The sequence below is a fragment of the Dipodomys ordii genome, unplaced genomic scaffold, assembly GCF_000151885.1.
Source record: "Dipodomys ordii isolate 6190 unplaced genomic scaffold, Dord_2.0 Scaffold186, whole genome shotgun sequence".
NCBI lineage: Eukaryota > Metazoa > Chordata > Mammalia > Rodentia > Heteromyidae > Dipodomys > Dipodomys ordii.
Genome location: NW_012267402.1, coordinates 1,095,451 through 1,105,142, shown reverse-complemented (window position 1 = coordinate 1,105,142; position 9,692 = coordinate 1,095,451). Strand labels below are relative to the sequence as shown.

General features: G+C 38.2%; 1 protein-coding gene across 1 annotated transcript in view; it reads right to left on the bottom strand.

Moving 5' to 3' along the window:
* LOC105999281 overlaps positions 1-9,692 on the bottom strand; it is a 101,411-nt gene that overhangs the window by 60,707 nt on the left and 31,012 nt on the right. The window lies entirely within an intron of this gene.

The following is a 9,692-nucleotide window of genomic DNA, read 5'->3' as shown; positions in this document are numbered from 1 at the left end:
CCCTCCCCCACGGTATAACCCCTGCTTTCACTGTATTTGATGTTGGTATAATTTGTGGAGGGGAAGGGAAAAAACAAATTGTTTAAATAGGGATATAGGTGGACCCACTGCAACAATGAGATGTAAAAGACATTATGTGGAAAAATTAACTTTACAATTCAGGCGGTGGGGGGGGATGTAGTTGTGGAGGTGGTAGGGAAGGCATGGTAGGGGAAAAACAAAGGAGGAGGCAACAATGCTTGATAAAAAATATACTCATTACCTTGCTCCTGTAACTGTAACCCCTCTCTACAGCTTTTATAAAAACTTAGTTAAAAATGATAATAAGTGAAATGAACCCCAATTTATAGACAGAAAAGGTCTTTCTTTGTTGCTGTTGTTTTTTTTTAATGTACTATGTGATTTTTTTTCCTTTTTATGTTTTTTTTCCTCCTAAGGCATATTCTCTGTTGTCACTGTATTTGATTTTGGTACCCTGCATCTTGTATATACATTTATCTAATTTGGGGAGAGGGAAGAGGAATAAAAATTGCTGCAACAAAGGTACAGGATGACCCATTGCAACAATGATACCCACAAGACACTCTATTGGCAATGAACTTTACAGCTTTGGAGTGGGGAGTGAGGGAAGTGGGAGAGGGAAGGGATAGTGGGAAACAACAAAGGAAGGGGTAACAATGCTTGACAAATGTACTCATTGCCTTATTGATGCATCTGTAACCACTCTGTACAACATCTTTACAATAAAACAAAATTAAAAAAAGAAATGTACTCATTACCTGTCTTATGTAACTGTTCCCTTTGTACATCATCTTTACACTAAAATTAAAAAAAAATATCAGGATGAATTGAAAGTACTGAAAAGATTTCAGACAATTTTCAAGTTCATGGTGAAATATTTCCTGCCGTGAATATTACTCTTGAAGTTTTTTTAAATGAAACATTTTCTTGGAGAGTTCTCTTATATTTTTGTAAAAGAAATTCAAGTATCATGAAAAGGGATTTAGAATGTTAAGTAAGGAAGATTCCTGAGAATCATAAAAGCTTGCCTTTCTCATCTTGAGGAGTGGTGGACTGAGTGCTTCTAGAAGGCAGAAGCACAGAGAGAAGAACAGAGAGGGACTAGGAGACAAAGTGTTACCTAATGTACAAAACTGCCCCAGTCAGTTCAGTGAATTTGGCCTATGGTCCTTGAAAGAAAATCACACACATTAACTGATGGTGGTATGAATGAGTGGATGTTTTTACACAATACAATTGGTTACCATCCTGCTATTCAACCATGAGCAGACTCGTCTTGAAAAAGTGTTTATGAATGGACAAGGAGGCCCATGCTCATGAAGTGCTCTTGGGAAATCTTTCCCTGGCTTTAGAACACCTAGAAATAAGATGAAAAATTTGAATGAAAAGATCTTTGAGGTGACAGTACATATACAGTAATAAAATAAGCTATCGCATCCGACTTCAAATAATTATTTCCAATGGTAAAATAAAGAACATCCTATATACATGGAATCATGGGAAAAAGAGTTTTGCTCAATAAAATTCTTGTAGCTCTATAAATTTCATAGGATAAGTGAATTTATGGATAGGAGAACTTGTACACAGTTAACGAGTTCGTGGGCTTTATTTTATCATCAAAACTGTATCTAATGAATGGGTATTGTTTCCAAAGATGACCAGGCATCAGCTGGGCCAGGGTGGCTAAATTGCTGTGAGTTACAAACCGCTGAAGCAAGGCTCCTTTAACAAGAGGACCTGTCATCTTGTCAGGTTGTTTTTGACAGTTATGGACAGTGATAACATCAAGCACAGAATTGAAATGTTCTCTTTTGATTTCAAAGTGAATCCTCATATTGTTATCCATGAAAAACAATATGAATAAAAAGGCAGCACTTCAATCAAAATTTCCAAGTGTGCAGCCTCAGCTCAGCCCTTCTAGGAGAGGGTGGGGGTATACTGTCAGAACGTATAAATTGTGTGATGAGTCAAGACTCAAAAAATTTTTTAAAGGGGATAGGAGGTAGAATGATAAGTACCTCATACTTTTTTCCTTTTATAATTTCGTTATATTACCTACTGGGAAAAATTCTCAAATTGATTCTGATTTGAGAAAACTTTTTTTTGACAAAACTTGGTCATTATGATTAAATATGCCAACCCTGCCCTCTTTTAGCAGGTGAATCCTTTAAAATATCTAAATGGGTTTTCTGGCAAGAAACACTTTTGGCTTAACTCAGCCCATACATTGGTTTAATTGAGATCAATTTATCACAACATTTTCTTTTCTGGGACCCAGACCAATATGGCTTTAAGAAAGTTTGAAAAGGAAGGCAATGCTGAAGAAATTGGTAAGCCAGGAACTTGCAGATCAGCCAATAACACTCCCAGAATTCCAGATCAGAATAAAACGAAAAGCAAAAATTTTAAGGGATTTTCTTAGGTTCCAGTTCAGCAAAAAGTTTAAAGGACTTTCCCTTTCTTTCATCCTCCCTCCCTCCCTCCCTCCCTCCCTCCCTCCCTTCCTTCCTTCCTTCCTTCCTTCCTTCCTTCCTTCCTTCCTTCCTTCCTTCCTTCCTTCCTTCCTTCCTTTCTTTCCTTTCCTTTCTTTCTTGTGACAGTTCTGGGTTTTGAGTTCAGGGCCTGGGCACTATCCCTGAGTTTTTTTTGTTCAAGGTCAGTGATCTACCACTTGATCCACAGCTCCACTTTCAGATTTTTTTGGTGGTGAATTGGAGATAAGAGTCTCATGGACTTTCCTGCTCTGGTTGACTTTGAATTGTGATCCTCAGATCTTAAAAGCTATGTGCATGTGATAATATAAAATGGTCTTTATTGAAATGAACCTCAAGAAATTAAAACGAGTTTTTTTTTGTTATTTTGCTTTAAAAAATTCTCCTTTGGCTTTGTTTTTGTTTTCTGTGCCTTTTGGCTTGTATTTAAGTTTACCGGTTTTGAGGAGGGCAAGGGTGAACACAGAAATGATGGGACAAACTGTGAACAAATGCAGCAATGATACTCATTAGATATTATGTTGCAAATGAACTATATAATGGGGGGGGTCAAGAAAAAACTGGGAGAAAACAAGGGAAGAGGTGACACTGTTAAAAAAGAAATATACTCATACCTGATTTATGTAACTCTTATGTACATCACCTTTACCACAACAATAAAAAAGTGAAAAAAAACTTTTTGAATGCCCCAAAACCCTACTGAGCTGATTTCTATCAGCTATCAGTCCTTCTCTGATATGAAGAGACATTGGGTGGTGGTTGTCATTGAATATTCTTGTATATGCTGAAGGAAGTTAGGTATGCCAGTACTGGGGCTTGAACTCAAGGTGCTCTATCATTTAAGACATAGTTCCATTTCCAGCTTTTTTGGTGATTTATGAGAAAGAAGAATATCATGGACTTTTCTGCCTGGGCTGGCTTTGAGCCATGATCTTTAGACCTAAGCCTCCTGAGTAGCTTGGATTACAGGTGTGAGTCACTGATGCCCAGCTCTTAAATTATTTACTTTGATTTTCTAGCAATACTTACATTTCACTGTTTTCATATTATCATAATTTTTCACTGACAGATTACATATGTACATTCTAATAAATTTAGTTCTGATAATTCTGCTATAAACCCAAGAATGTTTTTAGTGTGAATTATCCTTGAACATTTTGGAAATCAGTGAGATGCAAATATAAATATGTAAAACTAAAATACATAATATACAAATCTATAAATATGCAAACTAAAAGATAATATAATGGAGGAAATGACCAAAGTCAAGTTTGTCTAGATGGTTTGGAAGGCACAGCACAAGAGAATGAGTTGAGGCCAATATACTATACTTACAAGTGATGCATCAAAATAATAAACATAGATATGTGCATGCATATATAAACACACATGAATAACTCTCAACTTTTTTTTTTTTGCCTTGCATGCATGAGGCCCTGGGTTCGATTCCTCAGCACCACATAAGCAGAAAAAATAAAAAAGCCGGAAGTGGCGCTGTGGCTCAAGTGGTAGAGCGCTTGAACTCTGGGCCTGGGCACGGTCCCACAGCTTTTCATGCAGGGACAGAGACAGAGACAGAGACAGAGAGAGCAAAGCCTGATAGGGTTTACAGAACTAAGTTAACAGAACTAAAGTTTAATAATTCTATGTAGTCTTTGCATAACTAAAGCTCTCTCAAAGTATTTCATCATTCATGATTCAGGCTTCTTCTGGGGTATGTGGGAAATAAAGACTAATATCTGTAAAACAACATGGCAACTAGAATATAGGTTTTGGAATGATAGAATAATTAGATTCCTTTGCTTAATCATCAAGATATCTTCGCCACAAAGTAGACAGATGAAATGGGAGGAAGAGATTTTCTTGTGGATATTTTATGCTAACCAAAATTCCTTTGTGCCACTGCTTGGGGGAACACAGAAGTCCAATAGTTCTTGATAAATGTGGGCAGTTCCTGTTTGGTTAAAGCATAGTAATACCTCCTGCTAGCAGACAAACATTGTCTGGAGCAAGCTGTCTATCTGATCTGTCATCTGTATTTAGGGTGAGGACTGGCTATGAATGGCTTCTTTCCACATGAAATCTGCCCTCACGTTCTTTCCTGATACAGCCTGGACCAAATGAAGCCAGACACAGGCTAATCTCGCTGGTCATATTAGTTGCTATTTCATTCACTCAAGATATATTTGCAAGGCAAAACACTAGCAACTCTGGTACCATGAGACCACGATGCCTTTTCTGTGGGGACAAACTTCTACTCTCAAATACTCTGCAGATGGGAGCGTGAGATGCATAATTTGGATCCATCTCCATTAAATCCCCCTCTACTCAGTAGTCCCATAATGTAATTAACAGTGCAAGTCTCATGGCTCTTTTTAAGAGAATTAGAAGCCATGAGTCATTTGAGCCTCATTGGAACAAGCTTTCCTAATGCAAAATGATTCAATCTCAGAGATTGCTATCTGGCAGCATTCCGAGATACAGAGGCCAGAGAGCCAGCACTTAATCTGATTTAGGACCTCTTAAAATATTCTTCAAACTTGACTAAACATTGTTCTGGTAAAAAAAAAGAAAAAGGTCGAAAATTATTTTAGGAACCAACTGTGGTCTGAGCAGTCTTAGCTTTGTTACTGATTCCTTTTAAGTAATTGCATTTAATTTGGAAATCAATGGATAAAGCAGTTGAGGAAGACAAATGACCATGCCAAGTAAAGTAAGATTGAATGTACTGAACAAAGGTAATACAAAAATAGAAGTCTTCATTGAATAGATACGCTGATGTCCTGCTTCAGGGTTGCTAATGTCAGGATTTAGTCGACTAATCCATGAAAGGACATTTTCATGGTGGCTTCTGTAACACTGAAAATACAAATCTAATAGCTCAGCTGGATGCTGGTGGCTTCCACCTATAATCTTAGCTACTTGGGAGACTGAGATCTGAAGATTACAGTTCAAAGCTGGCCTGGGCAGAGAAGTCCATGGGAGTCTTTTCTGGAAGTGAAGGTGTAGCTCAAGTTACCACCAGTGCAGACCCTGACTAAAAAAGCCAGGAGAGAGTGTGAAGCTTTGAATTTAGTACCAGCATCTGTGAATGTGAGTGTGTACGCGTGCACACACACATGTACATGCACACACATGTTCAACTTTATCGTCCTGACTATCTGACTATTGTAAGTATCTCTTAATGTAGAAAAGGGATGATACTGTCCTTGGTGCTGAAAATGGTTTTTTACAGAAATATACTATCTTTTCTCCTGTCCTTTCCCTATGAGGTTGAAGTTCAGAATCAAGCACTAACATCAGACACAGCTTAATATCTTCTTGAAGCAAAATAATGCTGCGATAAACATAGTTGTGCTGGTAGCTTTAGTGTGGTCTTGTTTGTGAACATTTGGGTAAATGCCCAAAAGTGGGATTGCTGGGTCATCGGGGAGCTTTATGCAGAGCCTTTTGAGGAACCTCCATACTACTTTCCAAAGTGGTTGAACAAGTTTACACTCCCACCAGCAATGCAGTAGGGTTCCCTTCTGGCCACATCCCCTCCAGCATCTGTTGTTATTAGAGTTCTTGATTATAGCCATTCTAACTGGGGTGAGGTGGAATCTCAATGTTGTTTTGATTTGCATTTCTTTTATGGCTAGAGAGGTTGAGCATTTCTTCATGTGTCTATCTATTGACCATCCTTTTTTCCTCTTCAAAGAAGCTTCTCTTTAAGTCTTTAGCCCACTTATTTTTTGGCAGTTATTTCTTGGAGGATTTGTTGTTGGGGGATTTAGTTTTTTGAGACCCAAGTATATTTTAGATATATTTTAAGAATCTGGCTTTAGTTTTCTATAGGTGAATAACCAATTTTGCCAGCACCATTTACTGAAGAGGCTGTCTTTCTTCCATTCTATTTTTCTAGCTCCCTTATCGAAGATTAGGTGGCTATAGGTCTGTGGGTTCATTTCTGGGTCTTCAGTTCTATTCCATTGGTCCTGAGGTCTGTTCTAATTCCATACCAAGCTATTTTGATCACTATGGCTTTATAGTAGAGTTTGAAATTTGATATTGATATTCCTCTAGCACTGTTCTTTCTGCTAACGATTGCTTTTGCTATTTAGGGTCTTCTATTGTTCCATATGAATTTTTGGATTGCCTCTTCATTTCCTTGAAGAATGAGGTTGGAATATTGATAGGTATCGCATCATTGAATTTGTGGATAGCCTTGGGAAGTATTGCCATTTTCACATGCTTCTGATCCAGGAGCATGGGAGGGTTTTCCACTTCCTAAGTTCTGCCTTAATTTCCTTTTTTTAGGGTTTTAAAGGTTTCATCATAGAGTTCCTTCACTTCTTTAGATATGTTAACTCCTAGGTATTCTATTTTTCGTGGGGCTATTACAAAAGGAGTTTCTTTTCTGATTTCAGCCGCACTGTTCTCATTGTTGGCATACAGAAAAGCCATTGATTTTTAGGGTTAATTTTATATCCTGCTACTTTCCCAAAATTTCGAATCAGCTCAAGTAATTTGGGAGTGGAGTCCATGAGATTCTTTAAATACAAGATCATGTGATCTGTAACATCATCTTTCCCTATTTGGATCTCCTTTATGTTTGCATCTTGTCTTATTGCTGTAACTAAGCATTCTAATACTAAATTGAAGAGAAGTGGAGAGAGTGGCTATCCTTGTCTCATTCTTGAGTTTAGAGAAAATAGCTTTAGTTTTTCACCATTAAGTATAATGCTGGATGTAGGTTTGAAGCTAAAATAAACAATCAAATTAAGTCCCAGCACCTAGTTATCAGTATTTGATTATAATCCACTAACAGTTGGTGATGTTGGCTCTACATAAGGAAAGAAGACAAAATGTGAAAATTAGCCCTCTTTAAGGATTTATTCTTCTTCTTTTCTTTCAGTAGGGCAATTCCCTGGGTAGGTCCTTGACCTAAGAATGGATTGTTGTCCACATTGAGAATATGATTAGGAGCTGTGCATTTCTTCACAGATTCTTTGCAGAATTCTTTTGGGTTATATCATGGGAGCAATACCATTCTTAAGGAGCCTACAGGTACAAAAATAGAGCAGTGGACACTTCCTAGATTTTTCCTTTTTCTTCACTCATCTTCTCAGCCCCTCCCTGATTTCTCACCACCACAACCAAAGCCTTTTAACTTAAGTCTGATGTAAAGAGTCCTCAATGGTGTCTCCTCTGTTTCTTTTAGTGGTCAGAACTACTCAGAATCCTGTGTGTCTAATTCAGGGTCAGTATGCAGCACTGTGGACTCTTCCCCACATCAGAGCCAGACAGATGTAAAAGCCAAACTCTTAAATGCCCCTTTGATGTGTCCATGGTGGGTGCACATGGCCAGGAGAGCATAACATAACTGTAGAATGAACTCAGCTGTGGTCTACTAAGGGATGCGTGTGAATGCTCCTTTTGGGAATCATTGCAACAGTCCAAGTCTCAGAAAGATTTTAAATTAAAGGTGATTTTCCACCAGGTGGAGCATAATAAAACTTGATTGGCCACCTGTCGCTCCTGCGCTCTGCAACTATTAGGTGGCTGCCTCATCTCCGGGTAACAGATGCTTTTCAGAGCAATTTGAAACAGACTAGTTACTGCTTTTTCTTCCACAAAAATAATTGTCATTGGGGGGATTCGGGATGTGCCATGGCTACAAGATAATACCCAAAGGAGAGATTGTAGTTTCAAGAGCAATATGAAATAGCAGGTGTAATAAATGGTGGCCTAAGGAATCATGTTTCCTAGAGATGCCTACAGCTCAGAAGCTTTAAAGAGAGGAAAACAGAAAGCCTCATCGGTAGCAAGCAAATTCTGCTTGTAGAAGTATGTTTCCAAATGCATATCCAGCAATTAGTCGATTTAAAATACATTCTTACTTCTAATAGAAGCTGCTTGGTGTCTGAGGGCAAAGGAACCAAGAGAGATGATAAAACCAGGAAATATTTTTATGGAAATGTTTTAATGAAGTAGGTCAAAGTCTGAAAGATCGATCATATTTGGGGTCAATATGCCTGACTTTCAAAAGCAGAAGGGGGCGGGTAGAGTGTGGCAATGACGAGGGTTTTGAGTGACTTGCATGTTGGTGAAAATTTCCAAATTGGCATAACTGTGATGATGAGCAACATCTGTGTCCAGTCTGTTTCATCTCATCTGTCTCTCCCCTGATGTTTCCCAGTGTGCATTAATCAAGTGTAGGATTTTTTCCAGCCCAGATCTAAGCAACTCTGAGGGAGAAAGGAGGAAGGTTTTCTATCTTTTCTTATGAATAGATGAGTTTTGTAGAATAAACAGATGCAAGCTAGCTACAAAGTTATCCCAAAGCACTGAAGGCAAATCTGGGGGAGGAAACAGGTTGATTGTAGTACACAAATGAAATTCAAAGTCAAAGGATGGTTACAGGGAGTTATAGTGAGTCTGTAAGTTTGAGCTGCACTCAGATTTAGTATATGAAAGAAGTATAGATGAATATCAAAGACATTAGGGTTTGGTGAAGGTGGTATAAACATTGTATAGTACCCAGAGTCAGTTATGGGTGGATGATAGTATAATTATATTTGACTCATCAATTATGCATTTCACTTTTTAAAAAACCTTGACTCTTACCTTTTAATTGTTTTCTTTCTCCTCTTCTTTCTCACCAGACCTCTCTTTAGAATTTACTAAATACTCACAGGGTTGAAATGAGATAAACTAAAATCATACAGAATCTCACCTCTTTAAAGTGATGAAGCAAAGACACTGTAGGTAAGAAAGCCTTATTTTTCTCTTTGATACTTACTGTAAATCAAGGTCTTATTGTTCCAAGATGTCTTCCCTTTATTTGGGAACTGTACATCTAACCAAGATGTACTAGTTTTCTGGAAAACCTAATGGTATGTTTCAGGATGGCCATGCTGCATAAAATTCAATTTGCAAGCTGGGTGCTGGTGGGTCATGACTGTCATTCTAGCTTACTCACGAGGCCAGGCCAAGAAGAAAAATCGGTGAGCTTTTCTTTTTATTTATTTTTATTTTTAGGGTCTGCTCGTGGGCCCACGTGAACTCTGGGCCTGGGCGCTGTCCCTCAGCTCTTCAGCTCAAGGCTAGCGCTCTACCACTTGAGCCACAGCACCACTTCCAGCTTTTTTCTTTTTTGCTTATGTGGTGCTGAGGAATCGAACCCAGGGCCTCATG